The 23,640-nt window shown below is 41.9% G+C and overlaps 1 long non-coding RNA gene across 1 annotated transcript; it reads left to right on the forward strand.

The window, feature by feature from the left end:
* Nucleotides 1-12,392: 12,392 nt before the first annotated feature.
* Nucleotides 12,393-15,292, forward strand: LOC103249486. Its single transcript, XR_503619.1, has 2 exons — nt 12,393-12,465; nt 14,902-15,292. It is a non-coding gene; the product is annotated as an uncharacterized LOC103249486 (long non-coding RNA).
* The last annotated feature ends 8,348 nt before the right edge of the window (nt 15,293-23,640 follow it).

The following is a 23,640-nucleotide window of genomic DNA, read 5'->3' on the forward strand; positions in this document are numbered from 1 at the left end:
GCTTAAAAATGTTTTCTTAATGTGGACTCTAATTACATAATTATGAAACTATTTTAATGTAATACTTAGAATAAGTTACCTCATATACTGCATATATGTACACACTTAGCTTCCAACTGAAGATCCTTATAACTTTTTTCACTGTAAAAAATTGTCTTCTAGCCGGGCTCGGTGGCTCAGCCTGTAATCCCGCGCCTTTGGGAGGCTGAGGTGAGTGAATTGCCTGAGCCCGCGGGTTCGAGACCCGCCTGGGCAGTGAGACCTCATCTCTACAATAAATCAAAAAATCAGCTGGGTGTGGTGGCGCATGCCTGTAATTCCGGCTACTCGGAAGGCTGAGGCGGAAGGATCGCTGGAGCCCAGCAGGCCGAGGCTGCGGTGGCCGGGAGCGGCCACTGCACTCCAGTCTGGACGACAGAGTGAGACTCCAACTCAAAAAAAAAAAAAAAAAAAAATTGTCTTCTAATATGTTGACACTAAAAATGGTTCCACATTTTAACATCAGTAATTAACCATGAGTGGAAATATATTTTCTGTTCTTTTAAGTTTGATTGGCCCTATTTACATATTGCTATTCTTGACATTTAAAAAAGAAAATCACAGTATTCCAAACATTTCTTTCCTCACCACCATGGAGTTCTTACCAGAACTAAAATGTTCCTTGGACTTCAGATTCAGATGACTTTTTGTCCCAATGTTCTATTTAAGAATCTTAATCCTTCAATCTTCCTAAAAGAGAATGGTACATTCTCAGCATCTTTGTAAAGTAATTGTTTATTGTCTTAGTAGATTTCTTGAGTATCCTTATGAGATGGCTTAAAAGATTGAAAATGTAACATTTCTAGTGCAAATATCCTAGTGAAATATTTCCAGTACCTGTCCTATGTAAACACATGTCATTAACCCGAAGGCACTTGCAGGCTGAGCTAGGAGATCCTAGCATGTGCAGGTACATTTAAAAGTTAACCAGTAACTGTCAAGGACTCAAAACGCTGTAAAAATATCAGTGAGCATGAACATTCCCTGCCTGGAAGCCACAGCAGGACAGATCTGGGCTGGTGGGTTTGATCTCCAGGTGGAGAAAGAGCGAAGTCCCGGGAAAGAGCAGTAACAAACTTGAAAAGTGGAAAAGTACCAGGCATTAGGGTAGCAGTTTCCTTAGCGAGGAGTGGATGCCAGATTTGGGTTGACCTCAAATGCCAAGCTAAAGTGTGTATAGAGGAAGAGCCTTGGGATTTTTTTTTTTAATACAAGGAATTGAATCAATCAAATGGTAACATGGATTCCTCTCAGTGAAGCATACTTATATCTCTTAGTGCAAATATACAACATTTGTGAAATGAAAGGCATTGCACTTCGCAGCTGTTCTCATGTTAATTGTGCTGCCTTTTTAAACCACTAACGTGATAGTTCCAGATGTACTAACATTTAGCTTAAGCCCCTGCACAGCGGTTAAATGTTAGCTGACGACATAATGTTTCTACTCATTTGACCCTAAATGAAACTTGAGAGGTAAAATTCTCAGCCGGGACACAGGCTCTTGTGCTGTATAATTCAACCTTCATTTCATATTTAAACAGAGACTTCAACTAAAAAATATCTATTAATTATTAGAATATGCAAGGGAATTAAAAAATGCATTTAGTGTTGATCTACTTTCAGACTGACTTCTGGTTGTGTGATTGCAAAACAATTTCAGTAGTGTTCCCCTGGATTGGGTTGATTTGTTTTTTGTTTTTTGGTTTCTTTTTGTTTTTCCTTCAGGATCTGTACCCTTCAGGATGAATCTGTGATTAGATTTTTATCATACTAAACAGATACTGTTTGATTTATAGTCTGTGAGTTAGTTTTAAAAGCTAATGTGGGTAAGCATTTTACCAGTAAGGGAAATGACTACTCGTGTCTCAGACATTTAACCAGATGCCAATATCCTTTACTAAAATTTAACTTAGATCCTAACTGTATTTTTCCAGTAATTTCTATATATTTGTACATTCCAGTAATTTCTATATATTTGTACAACTGAGTTCCCAGTGGGACCATGGAGAGACCAAAAAGAACACTGACATTTATAGAGTCCGAGTGAACTGTCAGGTGCTTCAGTTATTGAGTACACGACAGTTCTGAATTAATAATTATCCCCATTCTACAGTTGAAGAATCCAAGGCTCAGAGGGTTAACTAAGTAACATGACTCAAGTCACACAGCTAGTAATTGGTAGGGACAGGACTCAAACCAAACCTTTGAAGTCCTGAGTAATTTAAGGCACACTGCTGGCCCCTCTATAAGTTAAGTTTGGATACCTCACTAAAGACTAAAATATCTATTGTCTTTGAGTCTTTCGTCTTTTTAGTATTCTAACCAGTGTTTATGTTGAATCTTTTCAAACATTAATTAAAATACTGCTGGTGGTGTATAGAGAAAAGGTTACTGTGCTGGGTATAAAAAAGGCTTATTATTTCTTTGCTGATAAGCTGTACAACACTGAGTAACTTTGAACAAGAGTTCAACTAAGTGATCTCAAAAGGTGTTTAAAGTTCTAAAATTCTGTCATTCTAAACAAAATGTCCTCATCAAGATCAGCAAATTGACCTTGTTGTAATTTAATTTCTATGCCTGGGATAACTCTGTACACGCGGATGGTCATGGAATGGCAATAGGAAACTACTTAATAAAAAGTACAGCACTAGGCTGGGCACGGTAACTCACGCTTGCAATCCCAGCACTTTGGGAGGCCAAGGTGAGATGATTCCCTGAGCCCACGGGTTTGAGACCAGCCTGGGCCACTTGGTGAGACCTCATTTCTACAATAAATCAAAATATTAACTGAGCATGGTGGCATATACCTGTGGCTCCAGCTACTTGGAAGGCTAAGATGGAAGGATTGCCTGAGCTCAGCAGGTCAAGGCTGCAGTAGCTGTGAGCATGCCACTGTACTCCAGCCTGGGTGACAGAGTGAGACTTCAACTCAAAAAAAAAAAAAAGTACAGCACCAAAAAATGTCATCTAAAGCTCTTTGTGAGGAAACTTACAACAAGTAGAGCATAAAAATTCCTTGAAGGTAGAATTCAGGTTGATTTCTTTGTTTTTGTTTTTTTGAGTTGGAGTCTCACCCTGTTGCCCAGGCTGTGATACATTCCCGGCCACCGCAGTCTCGACCTGCTGGGCTCTAGTGATCCTTCTGCCTCAGCCTTCCAGGTAGCCAGAACTAAGGTGCGCACTACCACTCCCGGCTAATTTTTGATTTATTGTAGAGACGAGGTCTCACCAAATTGCCTGGGGTGGGTCTTGAACCCTCGGGCTCAGGCAGTTCACTCGCCTCAGCCTCCCAAAGTGCTGGGATTACAGGCTAAGCCACTGAGCCCGGCCAGAATTCAGGTCTTATTCCTCTTTCTGCTCTTGAAATCCTGTACAAGTAGTCTACTTTCAATAATTACTTGTTTGAATGAACAAAAGAAAGAAACACAGAGACGTACTTGGACTCTGGGGAGAGCAAGCCATGCTGTGGGCTACTCACAGAAGCATCTGAAAATCCGAAAGGTTTCTTAGCCCTCAGTGACATGGGGAAAATAGAAGAGGGGTGGATGGGGAGCTGAGTGTTTGACACTGTTCAGTCTTTGCAATGTGATTTGGTGATTTTTGAGAAGTATTTTGGAGCATAAGAGATGTCTCACTCAGCAGGAAACAAGCCCGTTTTAAGACAACTGGGCCAGAGCACATGTAGTCCCTTGAATCTGTAACAGGTCAGAAAGAGAGCATCTCTTGTTTTAACATTAAAGGGGCCTGGATAGCAATGATATTTGATCAGGATCACTTTCACCCTGTAACTTTTTTGGACTTAAAATTAAAGGCAATTTAAGAGCATGTGTGGCATGAGTCACATGACTTTGTTAACCCTCTGAGCCTTGGCTTCTTCAACCGTAAAATGGGGAAAAATTGAAATTAAAAGTGGCACTGATATTCAACCGGTACACACTAGAACAACTCTATCTGTTTTTACATTTTGAAAGATTTCCACACCACTCAGTGAACAGTCACTGCTCAGAGCCACATTATCCAGCCCCTCCCCAGGAGCCCCTGGGACTCCCCTGACCCAGCAGCCAAAGACTGACGCCTGGTGCCCTGCCCCCACCCAGTTGGCGGGCACTGATTGTTTACTGGACCAATTGTTACAAACCTTTGGATTCTTACTTCTATTTGTGTGGACGTCTTTGCATATTTACAAAATTATTTTATTTCATATCTTAATGTCCATTAATCGTGGGCTTAAAGTTTTTACTAACTGCAATGAAATGGATCTTTTTTTGTCTAAAATATGTATAGGTTCATTAGGCATACAGATACATTTAGAAAGGCATACAAATGATGTTTACCCAGTTACAATGAGATACCAACAAAGCCTTCCGTTTTAGTTTCTATTTTTCCACAAATAATATGTTTTTAAAAAAACAGATTGTTGCCAGATTTGGAAAGTGATTCATCTCCACCTTCCGATAAACTCTATTTCACACCAAAGAAGTATCTCTGTTCTGCCTCTCCCTATCTAGCCATTCACGGTCCTTTGCTGAGCTGTACAAGTAATACTGATGATGCTAGCATTCACTATTTCCTAATTATTCTGTCCAAGTCAATCTGTAAAAATGTGTTACAGTTAAGTTTTATAGATCTTCAAGGGTCACCAACTTGATTAACTGGCATTAATTACACTGTATTTTTCTCGGTAGCCATTGGTAGTGAGCATCGGTTTTTTAGATGGAAATAAAATGTAGCATAGTAAAATGAGTAACACTTTTTGTTTAACAGTTCTAAAATGTGTGCCCTATATTTATAGTATGAGCCTGGAATTAAGTAGTAGTGAGAAACTGCAGGCTGGAACTGTGATCGTCAGGGGAATGCGGTTTTGTTCATGCCAATCCTTTCTCAGTCCGGGTAAGGCTATCAAAGGAGCAGAAAGAATGCGAGGAGGGAATCGGGAAAACAAACTGTTAAATGTGAAATCAGGAAAGAGAAAAAGGACTTGGATTCAAAGACAGTCTTGTAAAAGCTCCCATCAGCTGACAAGCCGCTGCCTCTAGTCCCTCCCAGGGCTGCCTGGCTGTTGGTGGCAGAGGCAGCAGGCCCTGCTCTGTGCCAGGTTCTTGACCTCTGTAGCCTGACAACCAGACTTGACTTTCTCTTCTCTCTCAGCTGACCAGGTTTCAACATTTCAGCTGGTCCCATGCCTGATTTCATGAAGGCACACTCGCACTTCATCAAACAGCCCCAACCAGGCCCCGCCACTCTGTACAGGGACAGGGAGCAGACACAGAGTCTAAGGCAGGAAGAAGGGTGTCCTGGTGTCAGGGCCACTCAGCAGCCAGCCCCGTAGGGGAAGGAGGCCTTTCATCTCTAGGCTCAGACAGCTCATTTGGGGCCATTTAATGAGTACTTCCTTCTGCACTATGAAAACATGACATAATAATACCCTAGCCCCACAGCATAATCACCCTCCAAGGCTGGAGAAATGCTTCTCACAGATAATGCAGAGGTAGTGTCCTTAAAGCCTGAGCAATGAAAGTCCTAAGACATTCCTCCCAAGAAGTTTGTGGTCCTGTGAGGAGGCAGCAGAGTACTAGGAGGCAGAGAAGCCGCTGAAGAGGTCCCAGGTTCAAATCTTGACCCTACTTGGCTCTCACTAGAAGCTAAACTCTCTATACATCTATTTTCTTGCCTGTAAAATGGGGTAATTCTACATAAGGATGTTAGGATCACAGCTGCCTAGCACACAGTAAACTTTCCATAAACAGCATCATTTTAAAAATCGAAAAGAACGAGGCCTGAATAGAGCGCATATTTATCAGTGCACACGTTTCTGGGAATGTGTGTAAATAGCTCTACATTGAGATGTTCTCCACAAAGCTCAAAAGTATTTAGTCATCAGTTTAGTGCTGCTTCCTATTGCACAAACCATTTCCTGTTCCCAGGACTGCTGACACTAGGAAGTAAAAGGACAAACAACCCGATGAAAAGGAGCCTCAGCCTCAGGCCTGCTGTGCAGCCAGCAGCAACAACGGTTGGCCCGAAGCTGGCCAGGGGCCTGCATGCCCTCTAAGACCGAGTGTTCAGCCACCAGATAGCAGTGCTGTAGTACTAGGACAGATGTGAAAAAGGAGGGACCGCCTCACCCCTTCCTCCTGCCCCTGCCCTGGAAACAGCTGGCATGGCAGTTAGTAGAGGGAGCGTAGAATATCACATCTTCTGGAAGGCCCAGGAGCTGAGTGGACAGACTGTCCTCAGAGACTCATAGGAACTCACCACAACACCTACAGAGAGTCCACTGACAGTTGTGGGCTGACCCAGGGTTTATTTTTACATTTTTATTTATTTGTTTGTTTATATATTTGGTAGAGACAGGATCTCGCTATGTCATCCAAGCTGGTCTCCAACTCCTAGCCTCAAGCGATCCTCCCACCTTGGCCACCCAATATGCTGGGATTAGAGATCGTGCCTGACCCTGACCCAGGGTTTATGTGATGTCCAGGAAACCATTGGGTGGGCTGTCTCATGCCAGTCGAAGGACTTTCTCTGATTGCTGCCTCACGGTGGCCACAACCACAAGCATGGGAGAGTGAAGGAGCCTTCAGGGCATCTGCCCTGCCTGCCAACTCAGCAAAACCATGCTTGCTTCTTATCTCACCAGGCATTTGGGAAGCAATGGTGACAACCAGCTTTCATCAGATACCATGGGGGAAAAATAGCTCTTGTTTTGAGGAACTTAAAATCTACCAGCAGAAACAAAATGAGCATACCTTCTGCAAGTTCATTGTCTGAGCAACTAGACATCAGTGACTCCTCATTCCCTGAGCCTTCCCTGAAGTGAACTTCTTTTTTCCTGGTAAACTCCCTGGAGGTCTTAGCTTCAGCAAGACTAGGTCCCTGAGACTATGGCTCCCAGGCCCAGTACCTGCCACTACCTCCCAGCCCCTGGGCCACACATGAAGTCTCCAGACAATTTAGCAATGGAGTCAAAGCTTCTCGCAGTAGTTTTTAAGGTATCAGAGGGTTTTTCAGCGCATCACTTCCACATGAAGGCCAGGACACACACCATTAAATCAAGGTAGTAGAAAGGGAAAAAAGTTTTCAAATAGTGTTTGAAAGTCAATTATGAGACTGGCTTCACAGTGAATCACACACTCCATTGTAATACTAATCTTGAACAAAATTTACATTTGCATCATATGTTTTCTTGCTCACTAAGAGGGCAACATGTTACCAATAGATACTGGGGATGTGATTCAGTCTGAACTATAATTGAATCTCTGACATTATAAGGGACTCAGTAAGAAAGCGCCTCTCAAGATCTATTTTTACAAAAGTGATTTATTGTAACTTGTATGCAATGATTATGCACTAAGTATGGGTAATGCTATAGACCACATCAAAAAGCTTAAATTGTGTATTTTTACACCAAATTTCCCAAAAGCAAAATCATACTATCCTTGAGCTGCCATTCACTTAGGGAGCGACACAAGTCTGCACACAGCACACAGTCCACCCTCTTGATGCTGCTCCTCTCTCCAAGTCTCAAGTTCAGTGTCTCCTGCCTCTCCTTCTACCGTGCTCTCCATCCTCAGCCTCTCTACCAAGAGTATCTGGCACCCTGAATTACTCTTATTTTGAAACGTGCTGGTGTGATGTGATAGAATTGCTTATTTATAGTGTAATGTATGCATATTAGCTCCATGCTAGGAGCATCCCATAACCTTGTTCTTAATGCCTATCATTGAACTTCCAGAATGGAAAATTTTGCTACCATCTTAATATAGTTTGTTAAAAAATAGCTAACATCCAATTTATAATTGTTATTTACCTTTCATTTGACATTGTATTCAGCAGTCTCAACTTTGCCTTGACAGCCTTTAGGGAGGATGTCATTCTAGTTAAGGATGGAAGGGGAGGTTGCATGAGGAAGAAGAGAGCAAAAGGAAAAAGTTTCAGGAAAGCAAATTGCCCCTCACTTCAAAAACTCCTTTTCTTGGGAAATGAGCCTATAGGCAGTATTGTTTTTTAAGTTCTAAACACAGACACACAAAATTTCAAGTTCTCCTTCAATGTATGGCACATGCGTCTCTCAATCCCATAGTGTGCACATGACTTCAGTGCGCCTGTGTAATCTAGAGCTCATGTTGGTTCAAGGCAGCTCGTGAAGGCTTTAGAACACCATGCCAGATTTGAAATCATTTGTAAGATCTGTATTGTTGAAGACAAGACTGGTTTCTGAGTAATGTTAACCATGGGAAAATAGTAGAAAACATTTAGAAATAAAAGGGTCCTTGGATCTGTCATTTATTTTAAACTGGAATAGCATTAAATTGCTGATCAACTAAAAAATGCTGTCATTCACTGTATCTGTTCCCTCTTTAATAGTCAAAAGGAAGGCCGAGGTGAGTGAATTGCCTGAGCCCGTGGGTTCAAGACTAGCCCAGGCAACTTGGCGAGACCTCGTCTCTACAATAAATTTTTAAAAATTATCCGGACATGATAGCGCGCGCTTGTAGCTCTGGCTACGTGAAAGACTGAGGTGGAAGGATCGCCGGAGCCCAGCAAGTCAACGCTGGGGCAGCTGTGAGCTTGCACTCCAACCTGGGCAACACAGTGAGACTCCAACTCAAAAAAAAAAAAGTCAAAAGGAGGTTCCAGAGCTGGGGAGAAAATCTTGATGCTAATTGAAACTCACGATTTATTCAACCTGGGTCTGATCTGCACAGCAACCAGAAGCTTCCATGGCCCAGCAGTTCCTAACAAATAGTTCAGGAACCCGTGTTCACCCTCGGCAATGACAAGCCTCAGGTGGTTTCAGCTGTCAAGTGTCTCTGATCCCCAAATTCTTACAAGGGAGCTTTGCAAAGCTCGTAGTCTCTCCTTCCTAATTTAATTTGACTGCTCTTGTGATAAAGAGGTAAGTACTTGGCTTCTTCCTAATGCCAGCATGAATTTCTGTATGACTCTGATCCTCCTTGGGGCTTAGTTAAGTCCTGGAGGTCACAAAGGAGTTGCATCCTGGGGGTCTCTCTGGCCCGCTGCTCCACCCAGCCCCCTCCCACCTGCTTTCTTTCCTCCTGGGTGAGCCGCAGCATCGCAGCATGGAGGCCCCTCACTCCTCCTTCCCAACTACTCCCAGGATAGTCTACCAGACTCTTCTCCTGGAACCCCCTGCAGAGCCAGACAGAGCTTCCTCAACCTCTCCTCCTCCCTGCTGCCACCAAAACAAACACAAATTAGGAAAAGGACAAAGGAGTTTTAGTTATAGAAAGGTCAAGAGTTTTAAAAATTACCAGTATTGGAAAAATAGCACGGTTGCTAAAGAATCTCAGAACCTACCAGCAGTGGTTCTCAGAACATGACCTCATTTATATTTCAATGGAGACCTGAGTCAACCACTTTGAATATTTTCCAAACATTCTTATTAATCTTTTGTGTAGTTGGAGGTCCTGCAAGTACCTTCTCCGATACTAGCCTGTGCTTAGCTCTTGGGGAGTCCAGGCCCAATCCTTGACCCCCCCCTCCTTTTTTTTTATTTGAATTAGAGTCTCACTCCTTGTCACCCAGGCTGGAGTGCAGTGGCACGCTAACGGCTACCACAGTCTCGACCTGCTGGGCTCAGGCGATCCTTCCGCCTCAGGTTTCCAAGTTGCTGGAACTACAGATGCACGCCACCACACCCAGCTAGTTTTTGTGATTTATTGTAGTGACGAGGTCTCACCAAGTTGCCCTGGCTGGTCTCAAGCCCCCGGGCTCAGGCAGTCCTCTCACCTCAGCCTCCCAAAGTGGGGATTCCAGGCAGACCCTTTAACAAAGGAGTCACTTTTCTTTCTCCCTTGGACTTCAGGCTACTTATTCTGACCTTCAATTTGCCCCCTTGGTCCACCAAAACACTTCCTGATTGAGGTCTTAGAGATCTGTCCCTACTGCCCCTCCCACACTAAGGCTCCCGCTTAAGGCCACTGTTCCTCTGGCACAGAGCAGGATGCTGGGCTTTTTGTACTAGATTAAAATCGGCCCAGTGAGGCAGGACAGCATAATGACGACAAGCCAAGCTCTGTCTTTGCGGTGTGATAAGGGGCAGGGAGGGCAAACAGCTTGATCTCAGCAATCTTCAGTTTCCTCAGCTGCAAAATGGGATACTAATAATACTTTATCGTGTTATTGTGAGGATGAAATGAGGCAGTGATTATCAAGTCCCAGGATATTCCTGGGGTATAGCTATTGCTCAATAAAGATTGGCTATTATAATTGTTATTGATGTCTGTATTTTTATCATTACACTCACTGATTTTGTATCCTTTTTTTAATAACATCTAGACCGCCTATAGACTGCCTCCTCTTGTCATGGACCATGCGAGGCATTGGGGATCCAAGGGTAAGTAACTGTCTCTGCCTTCAAGAAACTTGCAGGGTGGTAAAGGCAACAAGTACCAAAACTTACAGAGCAACGGAGCCTAGTCTTGTAATGGGAACTCACATGGGGTCCTTTAGGAATGTTGAACAAGAAGCACCTGACTCCAGCCAAGGGCAAGAGCAGGGGAGGTTGTGCAGAGAAAGCTCCTGGAGGAGCTGATGAGAGCTAAGCTGGAAAGGCCCAGAAGGGAATCTTCACAGGGGACCTAGCCGAGGCACTCCTGCCACGGAGATCAGATTTCACTCTCATGTAATCAGCAGATCGAGTCTCCTTAGTGGTCATGTGAACTTAGTAGGAAAAATGCCTTCTGGAGCCTGCTTCTATGCTGTCACCTCTCAGTTCCAAGCCGTACCTCCAGGTAAGCTTTCCTTCTCGATGCTGTGATCCCATGCTTAACCCAAAGTACGTGTTCACAGTGTGACTCACACTGGTTGAGTGTTTTCTATGTGCCTGGCACAACCCAGGCCTTTACAGACATCATCTCACGGATCTCCCTCCAACCCTGTGTGTGGTCATCTTGTCTGCGTGTCAAATCCTGGCTCCAAGAGTTTCCAGTTTTGCAACCTTGAGCAAGTCAAGGAGCCCCACTGTGCCTGTGCTGCTTCATCTTCCAGTGGGTATGCTTGTCCCACCTCACAGGTTGATGGGAGGATGACATGAGTTGATACATGCAAAGCCCTTGGTGCAGTCGCTGATGAATGGTAAGAACTCACTAACTGCTACCACTGTGCCACTGCAAGTTCCTGTAAGTTTGTGACCCATTTGTGGAATAGTAGACTGAAGAGGCTGTTCACCAAAATTCATTTCCTCTTCTTCCTGGGCATATAACTAATCTGCATTCCCTGCCTCCCTGGAAGTAGGTAAGGCCAAGTGCCTCATACAGTGATACTATATACAACTACTATGAGCCCTTCTCAATGGAGAGTTGATTCTGTGGTGAAATGTGAGAGATATTATTGTGAACTACCCAACACATTTCACTTCCTCCTCCTCTTCTCCACAAGAAAGCCTGTCTTGTTTTCAGGAAATCTACAATGTGACTTGATGTGGCTTAACGCCACCTCCACCAAATTGGCAGGCAGTCCACACAGGGTCCAGGCTTCACGCCCTTGGCCATTGGGATGGGTTCCGGGGTAGTCACTGGACCCAAGAAAGGTTACTCAGTCACTGCCACAACTCATGCCCAAGCTTTCAGGAGACAAGGCATCTCTCTATTTTGGTGTGGTTGCTGGCTTTAGAGCATGGAGGTTGTTTCGGCTCCTCTGGTCATGAAAAAAGTTTGCCAAAGAAAGAAGCCAACACTGGGAAAAGCAGAGCTGACATGGAAGGAAGAGCATTTCCTGATGACACACTTGAACTCCTGCCTTCATTAATGTTAGATTCACCTTTCCCAATTACCTTGGCCAATAAATCTTTTTTTTGGTTTAAGCTGATTAAAGCTAGTTTTCCCAGTACTTGGAACTGCAAGTTACCAATTTACCGGCTTTGCCTGTTGCCCCCAGGTCCCCTGGGCCTCTGACTCAGCCCCACTTCCTCTCTCCCCACCACCTGTCCTAGAGCCGGCTCGAAATCCCATCTTCACATTATATAAAATATTAAAATTCCTTAAATAATCACTGATGGCAACAGGCATGACTTCCATGGAGGGAAGAAGAGCATTAGTCACTCACATATGGTCTCAAGGGAAAATATTCATAGGAAGGGAGCCTTGCTCTAGATGCTAGAAAAAACAAGTTCCCATGATGAACTCAATAGAACTACCCATTTTGTTTTCATTGACTGAACTTTTGTCTTACTTAAGATTTCTCAAAGTAAGTGGTGAATTGGGGGATTTTGGAAACATTTGCAGTTTTTCTTCGTAATATGTTTCCTTGTAATGGAATCTGATTAACAAAACTTCTATATGCTTTTCATTTAAAACCATGTAGTTGCAACCCCAGAGATTTGCAAAATCAGGAAAACCATATAAATTGGTGAGCCGGTCGCGGTGGCTTACGCCAATAATCCCAGCACGTTGGGAGACCAAAGTGAGTGGATTGCCTGAGCCCACAGGTTCGAGACCAGCCTGGGCAACTTGGTGAGACCTCATCTCTACAATACATTAAAAAAAAAAAAAAAAGAAAATTAGCTGGGCATAGTGGCATGTGCCTGTACTTGGAAGGCTGAGGTGGAAGGATTGCCTGAGCCCAGCAGGTCGAGGCTGCGGTGGCCTTGAGTGTGCCACTGCACTTCAGCCTGGGTGACAGAGTGAGACTCCAACTCAAAATATATATATATATATATAAATGTTACCATTAGTTCTACTGACTATCATCCCAGCCTCTTTTTATCAAGTGCAGTATATTCCCTAATATTTGATGGAATATTTCTAAATATTTCTATGTAACCCACTTGTGTCTCAAACACTGTAAGGTATTATTAGACTTTTATTTTTGAATTTTATTTGGAAGTTTTTACCAAAATAGAGAATTTTTACCAAAATAGAAAATTCTCAAAAGCTGCTGAACTTGTGGCTGTCATTTTCTTTCATTCTGATGAAAACCAGCCTAGCCATTTGTCACAGGCTTGCTTTCCCCGTATTCATGTCCAGGCTTTGAGTTCATTATCCCTGTGAAATCCCACTAAGGAGAAAAGACTTTACTAGTCTTGAGCTGTACCTCCCTTCACTCTCCCTTGCTCTGTACACCCCAACTCCTCCAAAATCAAGTGCCAGGAGACATAATCTCCATAAAGAATCTTTAAGAATAGTTTTGTTTGTTTTAATCTTTTTCATGTTGGGGGAGGAGTTGTTTGAGAGGCACAGAATTTCTGTCAGGGATGATGAAAAGTTCTAGAAATAGATAGTTGGTGATGATGACACAACATTATAAATGTAGCTAATGCCAAGGAATTGACTACTTGAAGATGGTCAAAATGGTAATTTTTATGTGTATTTTGACACAGTGAAAAAATCCTGTTCCTGCTTCCTGTCTTGTTTATTTATATGAATTACTGGATATAGTTGCATTGCTCCTGTGGGTAGCAGCAACTGAGAAGAATGAAGAAGTCGGAAAGGGTAAAGCAATTTTGTCCCCTAAAATAGTGCAGGATAAAACAAAGCACACACACCACTTGCCAACAACTGTCTTTGGGAAGCAGCTCTGTTCGCTCATGCGCAGAAAAGAATCAGGCAGCAGTGGTGTTGACAGGAACAAGATGAATGACCCCCTGGAGCCCATAGGGTTTATATTCGAGTTTCCACCACCTTTTCATCCTTTTGTCCCCCTTCTTGATTCACATGCAGATTAACCCAGACCAACTCTTCTCTAAATACCCTTTTCACTCGGTCTTGGAAGGTACAAGGCACATCTAAATATGCATGAGGCTTTTTCTCCGGGGTTTCTGATGTGCTCTTGTTGGACGTTGAGGAATTAACGTTAATGAATGCGTGCCTGCACACACCGACAGAGAAACCAGGCAGAGGACACACACACGCACGCACACACAGCGCTTTGTCAGCGCCGCTGGGCACTCCCCAAACAGTTCCCATGAAAAGGAAGAAAGGAGAGGAGGAGGAAGAGAGATTTAAAATCTGTTGCCAGGGGAGAAATAAATGGTACAGAGCCACACAAAAGAAAGAACAAAGTTTCATCTTTTGCTTTCTGGAGTTGCAAATGTAACTGTTGTTTGGAGTCAGCATGAATGGGAAACAAGACATGGTCAATGAAAAAACGAAAACTGACTCCCGGACTCGCTGGAAGAAATAAAATTGAGGACAGAGTTTCAATATTGGAAATAAATAGTTTATTTAAAAACAAGGAACTCGTTAAACCTTCTTAAAGCAGGACTTTCTCCGTGTTCCTTCCAGATAGAGCACCGGGGTATGGATCCCTAAAAATATGATCAGGACTTTGATGGCACTGCCCATATGCAGTGTTTGCTTTCCTCTGTCTTTTCCTGGGCTTTTAGATACTGTTTTCGTTAGACAAGCAGAAAGTAAATTTAGCCTATATGTGTTTGCATGAAATTATATCTAGTTATGACTTAGAGTGTAAATCATCTTTAATTATAGGTAATCTTTATGATATTTTAACAGATAGGGTAATATATTAGCACGATGGAACTGAAGTGCAGACATATTAATGGCCTTAATATCACACTGCCAGCAACAGTCATCTTTGCAACCTTTAATCATCTCCGTAGCCTTTCTTTCTGTTCAGTGAACATTGAGAGCCCGAGCAGCTGGGCAGGCCCTGCTCAGGAAGGGCCTGGAGGATCCGTCATTACCTTCATATTTGTGCATCAGGACAGTAGGTTGAAAAATATATTTTTTCTGTTTTTTTTAAATATTACCCCTCAACTAATTTTTATTTTTATTTACTGGTCTTAGTACACTAAAAGACTAAGGCTTTATTTGTCATTTTTGAATATTCATTCTGGATTCAGGAAATAATTAACCTGACTCTCTTTATCCATCTTCACAGGGTAAAAAAATGTTGGGAAATCCTACCTCAGGCTCCACCATGGCCCAGACTGCGTCTCTAGCTGAAGGGATACAAATCCCAATAAATCTCCAACTTCCCTTAAGCATACAGAAGGCTTCCCTACACGTTTTTGTGACAAACTGAAAATTGGTTGATAATATGAGTATTTCTTTCACATGAGAATAAGATGCAGAACAGACTCTCGCATATTCTACCACCCCAGTCCCCTACCCCATTCTGGTTGCTTGATTCTTAAAGTCTGGATAAATAACTGACTTTAGTCTATTAATTTAACTATTATCATCTAAGCTTTACGTACTCTTAGCTTACAACCAAGTGTCTTTAAATCTGTTTTTTCAATAAAAACTAAGGCAAAAAGTTCACACAGAAATTTGTAACGACCTTTTTCATCTGATGCGCTGGCTGGGAATTGTACTCACTCAGCATTATTCCCCAGTCATTTATTACTTTGTCTGAATGAATAGATATCTGGCTGTATCTAAGTTTAAAGAAGACTGTATGTAGAATTTTCTTTAATGAAAAATTTAGTGAAAGGGCTAAAAAAATTGTTCCAAATTTTCTCCAGGAGTTGGGGGGAATGCATTGCTTGGAAGGTATCTCAGAAAAGCATTTTATAGAAAACTCTAGAAATCAGTATGGGTATTCAGTAAATATTTTTAAAGGAATGTTACATGGCTTTGATTAAATATACTAAATGCACACATACATTTAGTCATTATTTTATGCCTAAATAAATATGTGTACATAAACAGCACTGTTACTTCCATTGTTGGTATATCACTAAAGCTCACCTGTGTCCACACTTCAAGCAACCCAAGGCTCTGATGGAGGCATCGCTGCCATGTGTAAAAGAACCACCGACATCCCTCATGAGGTCTAGACCAAGACTGGCATCCTACAGTCTGACACAAAACAGTGAAGCTAGCCTTTACATTGGTCACCACAAAAGGCATGATCTGCGTGGAGTACGTTGAGGGTCTCCAAGAAAGATTTCTCTTGATTAAAAATGTGTTCCTCACCAGTGGACTTTACTTCTTAAAATTTCTATTAGTTATCAGCCTTAAGTATATCTAATAATTTTTTTTTTTCTGGAGGATATCATTATGGATTGTTAACCCCTGAATGAAATTAGTGTGCTGAGCAGGAGGAAGAATGGGGGGGCTGTATTTTTTTAAACACAGAATATACAAAGAGAGGAAAAGTTCAGGTCCTTGCAACAGTGTCCTGTAGAGGAAAATATTAGAATGTACTAGAATGGGTTCCCTGAAAGCCAAGATACAGTGGAAATTTGGGCATAGGGGAGGAGAACACAAGAGAGCTGTCTAGCAAGGCAGAGGGAGCTGAGGACAAACTTTGGACCATGTAGAAGTTTGTCCAAGAAAACAAAACTAATATTAAAACTATTTTTTATCTATACAATTGAAAAGTATGTATGTGCGTGTGTGTGTGTGTGTGTGTGTGTGTGTGTGTGTGTATACACACACATTTGATATTATCCCTCAACTAATTTTTTTTTAAGAAAGCAGGATTTATTGAGAAGACAGAAAAGCTCTCACAGTGGAAGACCCAAAGGGTTGCCCGAAAAGTATATTTTAATTATATTATCTACTGTTAACAAATCAAGGAAACAGTCATTCTCATACACTGATGGTAATACTATAAATTGATAGAAGATTATACAAGGTAATTTGATGATAGATATCAAAATATTTAGGTTATATATGCTTTAGGGCTATAATTTCATTTCTGGGAATTTATTTTGTATAAATAATTATGAATGGGAAAAGATACAGCAATATTATTTCAATGGAAAAAATTTAGAAGGCCGGGCGCAGTGGCTCAGCCTGTAATCCTGGCACTTTGGGAGGCTCAGGCAAGAGTATTGCCTAAGCCAGGGGTTCAGGACCAGCCTGGGCAACTTGGTGAGACCTCGTCTCTACAATAAGTCACAAAAACTAGCCGGGTGTGGTGGCGTGCATCTGTAGTTACGGCTACTTGGAAGGCTGAGACTGAAGGATCGCCTAAGCCCTGCAGGTCGAGGCAGCGATGGCTGTGAGCATGCCACTGCATTCTAGCCTGGGTAACAAGAGTGGGACTCTAACTCCAAAAAAAAGGAAAAAAAAAATTTAGAAAACATTTATTATCATTGTTGCTTATTTTACTTTATAATATTTTTCTTTGCCATAATTTTTATAATAAACATGAATAAAGTATGCAATAAGAAATCAGCAATAGTATTGTTAAGAAAAAAAGTTTGTCCACAGTCAGTGCACTCCTTTGGTGTCTATTGATTTAGAGTGTTTTTTCGAGGAACTTCATGGAAGCCACTCCAGTGTCACAGAAATAGGTCCAGGGCTGTAGGTAAATTCTATAGGTAAATACTCTTAAGACAGTGCCTCCCTCCTGACATCAAAACAAAACATGAAAAATTTTAATGAAATAATCATGCTTTGTATGTACACAAAATTTGAACGTTTTAATAAATTCAAATATGTATTTCTGAAACCAGTATACAAATGATTTCTCATTTGCTTTTTTAAAATACAACTAAATACACACAAAATATTGGCAACACTTAGCATTTCCACTCTTTCAACTTGGAGACCTCTTTTATCTAACTTCTCTTTTTTCTAGTGCAGCGTCATTACCATGGAGTTTCATGCAAACAGAAAAGTTTTGCAGAACCTCATCTTTCCTCAAACCTGAACCTATCCAACTTTGTATTACAACAGCAAGGAATAAATAAAAGTAACTGAAGTCTTAACTCAGAACTGAAATATTTTAAATGACAGTTCTGCATTGTCTCTTTTCTCACAAAGGTTTATCTCATGATTTTTTTCTCAAACATTTTCAAATATATGATCCCTGAATCCTTCTCCCAACTCATTGTAAAGTATAAAAATACTGCCTGTTTCAGAATGTTTACACATCATCATTCTCAAACATGATAGAAACTGGCAGACCAACCCCCAGCAGTTTCCATGGAGACACTGGGAGTGGTGGTTACGCATTGTGCTATTTCTCCAGCCTAAAACAGTTATTGCCCTAGACTGAGACATATGTTTCACAGCTGAGCCTGAATCCAAATTGAATTTAAAAGTTAACTGGCTAAATGCCAAATTCAAAACTACCCTGACCTGTCTTCCTCTGTTCTCTGACAGTGTGTACACGTACAAACTTGTCTGAAAAGAGCTGGTTTGTAAACGGGGGTAACTATCCAAGAAGTATTTCCACAATGAAATAATCATTTCATTTTGTCCATGTTGACAAACAGTCAATTCAGTGTGGGGGACGGGAGGAAAAGAAACATTTTCTTTTAAAATTTTTTGATTATTTGATTTAATTGCATGATTTATCTTGGTTAATGGATTAGCTGGCTATATAGTTGAATCTTATTTCTGAATTTTCATGATCTAAGGAAGAATTCATATTGGGCAATTTTTTAAGTTATGATCATTTTACTGTGATGAATATTTAAGCATATGGTCAAATGCAGAAAATATGGGAGTCATGAATACTTCCAATGGGAAGGCCCATAGAGTTTGTTTTGGCTAGATGCTATGGAAGAGCCTTGGGCTTCCGTGTTCCCTTTTCTGATCGCACAATCTCAGCCCTGTGTGTTGGACTTCCTAAAACAACAACAAAAATGCAACTTGAAAACCACTGGTCCATTCTAGGCTTGACACATTTCACCCCTGTACAGTATTGCACAAAGACATGCAAACCAGCACAGATCACATGTAGAGCCTGCTGACCTTGGCTACTTGCCTTCAAGGAGCATTCATGTCTTTAAAGACTTGCTTTGTGGCAGCTGTTGTTCTGCCATGTTGGTATCTGCAATTGATTTTTCCTGTAAATAACCGAGTGCCAGTTCTTGGCTTTTCTTAAATTGTTAAAACCCATTAATATAAAGGGGAAAATTATTAATAAGACTTATATAACCCCCAGTTTAAGCATAATTTATCTAAGAAATCATTGAGTTTTCTTAAACTATGTGAATGGAATTTGTTTGCACAAGTGTATTCCACCAAAGGCTTCTAAACTGTGAACTAATTACATGATCTAATTTTGGAGCTTTCCCGGAGTTAATCTCTGAATTAGTTATCTTTTGCTTTCTTTTATGTGTCATCTTGCCATTTCACATTTCATTGAGTATCAAAACCAAGAGAGAAAAAGTACAAGCTATTTATATTTTATCAAGTCTCAAGATAATGCAAAATATTGTATACCAGTTAGAGCTGCAGAAGAGTTAGATAATTTCTACACCAATATTTTGGCAAGATAGAAAAAAGCAAATAATTATGGTCAGCAATATCTTAAAACACTTTTTTTTTTTGAGTTGGAGTCTCACTCCGTCGCCCAGACTGGAGTGCAGTGGCCGCTCCCGGCCACCACAGCCTCGACCTGCTGGGCTCCGGAGATCCTTCCGCCTCAGCCTTCTGAGTAGCCGGAACTACAGACACGCGCTACCACACACGGCTGATTTTTTGATTTATTGTAGAGATGAGGTCTCACCAACTTACCCAGGCAAGTCTCGAACCCGCCGGCTCAGGCAATCCACTCACCTCAGCCTCCCAAAGCGCTGAGATTACAGGCTGAGCCACCGAGCCCGACTTTAAAACACTTTTTAAAAGAAGGCTAGTGATGGCACTGATTTTGATTTTCATTTTTCATCTAAATGAACCTCTGTGCTCACATGTGTCTATGTGTGTATACACAGATCTATACTGAGGCGTGGTTAGAAAGAGCATTGGATGTTGTGTCATCAGACAAGGGTTCAAGCAGTTTCTGCACCTGCTGATCCACTGCAGGGAAGTCACTTAACTTCTCTGAACCTTAGTTTACGCACCTAAAATTAGAACTAACAATGCTTGTTCAATCTGTTCCAAGGGCTTGTCATAAAAATCAAAGGAGGTAATAGATGTTAAGCTTTATTAATTATATGTATGGGATCTTAATGACATGTACTAATAATAACATAATTATACAAAAGGGGGATGCCCCCCAACATGGAATTATCTTGTGGAGGGTAAGCACCTTGTAGTACTCTTGGATCAAAACAGTCAACCAACATCTTTATATGATTATTTTAAGAAGGTTACTTCATGATTTGCGGAAGAAACACCCTGAGTTGTGGCAAACAGGTGACTGGTTCTTCCACCATGATAGTATACTTGTCCACACTGCACTGAGTATCAGCAGTTTTTGATCAGAAATGACATGACCCTGGTGCCCCAACCCTCCCTATTCACCCAGTCTTGCCCTGAGCAACTTTTTTTTGTTCCCCAAATGAAAAAGTCCTCAAAGGGAAACATTTTGACGATGTGGAAGAGGTGAAGCAAGAAGCAGCAGAAGCACTAAAAGGCATGAAAACTGATGAGTTTAAAAACTGTTTTGAGGAGGGGAAAAAAACGTCTTTTTTTTTTTTTTTTTGAGTTGGAGTCTCACTCTGTCACCCAGACTGGAGTGCAGTGGCTGCTCCCGGCCACCGCAGCCTCGACCTGCTGGGCTCCGGCGATCCTTCTGCCTCAGCCTTCCAAGTAGCTGGAACTACAGGCACGCGCTACCATGCCCGGCTAATTTTTTGATTTATTGTAGAGATGAGGTCTTGCCAAGTTGCTCAGGCTGGTCTCGAACCCACGGGCTCAGGCAATCCACTCACTTTAGCCTCCCAAAGTGCGGGATTACAGGTTGAGCCACCAAGCCCAGCAAAAAAAGTCTTGATAGGTGTATCGCGTCACACGGAGAGTACTTTAAAGATGACTGAAGTTTAAACACGTAAAAATAAATACACAATTTTTTGTATAAATAAATTGAGGTTTTTTGTTTGTTTTGTTTCGTCTTGCACCTACAACACAATATAGGATCTGGGGCAACTTACTTTATTGAGCTTATATTTCTTCATATATGAAAGTTAAATTACAATGGACTTGTGGGGAAAGAAATGATATTGCAGAGTATCCTTGAGGATAGATGGATATATTCCTTATAACTCTTGTTGTTTGTGTGTTTGTTTGTTTGTTTGTTTGTTTGAGTCAGAGTCTCACTCTGTCACCCAGGCTGGAGTGCACTGACATAATCATGGCTCACTGCAGCCTCCACCTCCTGCGCTCAGGCAATCCTTCCACCTCAGCCTCTTGAGTAGCTGGGACTACAGGTGCTCACCACCATGCCTGGCTAGGTTTTTTTTGATATTTTGTAGACACAAGGTCTCACTATGTTGCCCAGGCTGGTCTCAAACTCCTGGGCTCAAGCAATCCTCTCTCCTTGACCTCGCTAAGTGCTGGGATTATGGGTGTGAGCCACTGTGCCTAGCATCTCTTGTTTTTATTCAGTAACATAAACTCAACTGGAAATAGTTTAAGCAAAAAAAAAGAAAAAAGACATTTATTGAAGATCTCAAGTAGCCATGGAAAAGACAAGGAAGCAACTGACCTTACAAGCCACCAGAACCAAAAGCTTGAATACTAACAAGACTTTCTCTTTCCTTTTCTCCCTGCATTTTGTTTCATTCTCTCAGACAAATTTCTCACGTATGACTGGACATGTAGCCACCAGCAACTCCTGCCCCTTGCTTCTTAGAACCACACTAAGGAAAGGGAGAAAAAATTGGTTAAAATTGTCCACTTCCTCACCCTACACCCGATGCCGTTTGAGAAGTCCCAGGAGTTAGCCGGGTGTGGTAGCACGTGCCTGTAGTTCCAGCTACTTGGAAGGCTGAGGTAGAAGGATCGCCAGAGCCCAGCAGGTCGAGGCTGCAGTGGCCAGGAGCGGCCACTGCACTCCAGTCTGGGCGACAGAGTGAGACTCCAACTCAAAAAAAAAAAGTCCCAGGAAAAGGCTGTTGCTGGCTGAGTCCAGGTCAGGGGTCCTGGATGGGAGCAGGTCATTGGTAGCCACCAATTGAACCAGATGGTTAAAGTGAGAGAGAAGCAGTTTTCCCAAAAAAGAGAGGTGGCATCCTCAGACAACAGGAAGGGTCCGAGGCAGTCAACACTGTAACAGATACATGCTCACACAAAAGAACAGAGGGTTGACCCAAACTTTAACCTCTCCTCTGCCATTCTCTAGTGAGGGTGTCCTAAGGCTAATTGATTAAACTCTGTCAAGTAGAAAAAAACAAAATGTGGCAGAAGTGAGAAACAAATTGTAGAGTAGATTTAAAGGTGCCTTAAAAAGTTTAAATTGCTATACCCAAAAGAATAAGCTAAGTAATTCTGGTTCTCTCCCTGCATTTGTTCAGTGCCTATAACCTAAACCGTTCTAGTTTGCAGTATTAGTGAAGAACAAAAGCAAAGATTAAGACCACTCTCTAGTTCTATTTTGTCGGGAAACAGTAGTATTTCAGAGATTTTTTTTAATAATTAAAATTTTATTCATCACCTGTTAAATCATGCATGAGATTTACTTGGGGCAATCCTTGAAATTTTTTCAATTAGAAAAATGTAAATTGCAAAATTCATTATTTATAATGTACACACAGTTGACTATGTTTTAGAATTATCACCTAAAGAAACCACAGAATGATAACAACATAAACACAGATTCATTGATATTACACTAGTTTAAATGTTCTGCCTATTCCTTTTAGGTCTATTTGTAGAGTTTTTCCATTCCCCTCTCCTTGTTTTCTGTAGGATGACTCTCCTCTGCTTTGGAACCCGTGTCTGTTTGGCAATAGCTGTGCCCATTGGATGGAGTTATTTATGGGCTTGTGATTGGGGACTTCCAGTCAGTTACCTCCATTCGTCAGTCAGATTCATGGGCTCATGTGGACCTGGTCTATGCTGAAGACATCTCCATTGATCTGATGGCCCATCTGGGTTCATCAAACCCTTCACGAATGGTTGAAATCTGCTCTAGGGCATTGATTTCATTGACTTCTCTCCCTTTGAGGAATTCTTCTGTATCTTGTGTGAATATGTGATCTGACCATATTCATTGGCACTTCTCAGGCATGACTTTGTGTACCTTCTCAAGTTGCTATGTGTGTACGTTTTGTCTCTCCAGAGGATTAAAACCTGAGCAAGTGCCAGGTTTCTCTGCAGGAGGAGTAGTCAGCAACCTTTGGCATATCATTGTAAAAGCAGGACTCACAGCAGACAGATCTTGACAGCTTCAACACTCTGTCCCATTCCCGCCTGCATCCCTGAACTGATTGGGAAGAGGGGTTCAGGAACAGGAATTTATTTGTCCTGGCCTTTGTCTCTCTAGGGCTGAGTGTGGGACCGTGATAGGATGAGCACCTCTTGCCCATGGATGCAATGGGAGAACTAGAGGATAAATGCTGAAAGTAATATCCTGGGGTGAGGGCCAAGGTAATGTCCAGTGAGTGAGTCCAAACCATCTCATAAATTAAAGTAACTCTTGGAAAACTGGGACTGAGTGATGGAGCCAAAATGAGTGGTGCTGAGCCCCACAGAGAGCCATGAGCACTCAGAGGGAGCTAGTGCAACGGATCAGCTTCCTAAGGTCATCCACATGTTTCCACGCATGGGCTTTCAGGGAGCTGGTCTCACCGGGACCAGAAGGGGGCCAGGCCCCCGAAACACAGCTAGCAAAAGCTTCATTGCTCATTTACTAGAACAGTCCACATGTCCCCAGGGATTCCCCAAGTTAATTTTGATCTCTAATTTAAAGCCCGTCACAGATGAGCAGGAAATTCTACTCTTTCGTTATCCTAATCCCAAACAACTCATGATACACACAGAGCCAATT

Source organism: Carlito syrichta, unplaced genomic scaffold, assembly GCF_000164805.1.
Source record: "Carlito syrichta isolate Samal-C Ts95f unplaced genomic scaffold, Tarsius_syrichta-2.0.1 Scaffold120541, whole genome shotgun sequence".
NCBI lineage: Eukaryota > Metazoa > Chordata > Mammalia > Primates > Tarsiidae > Carlito > Carlito syrichta.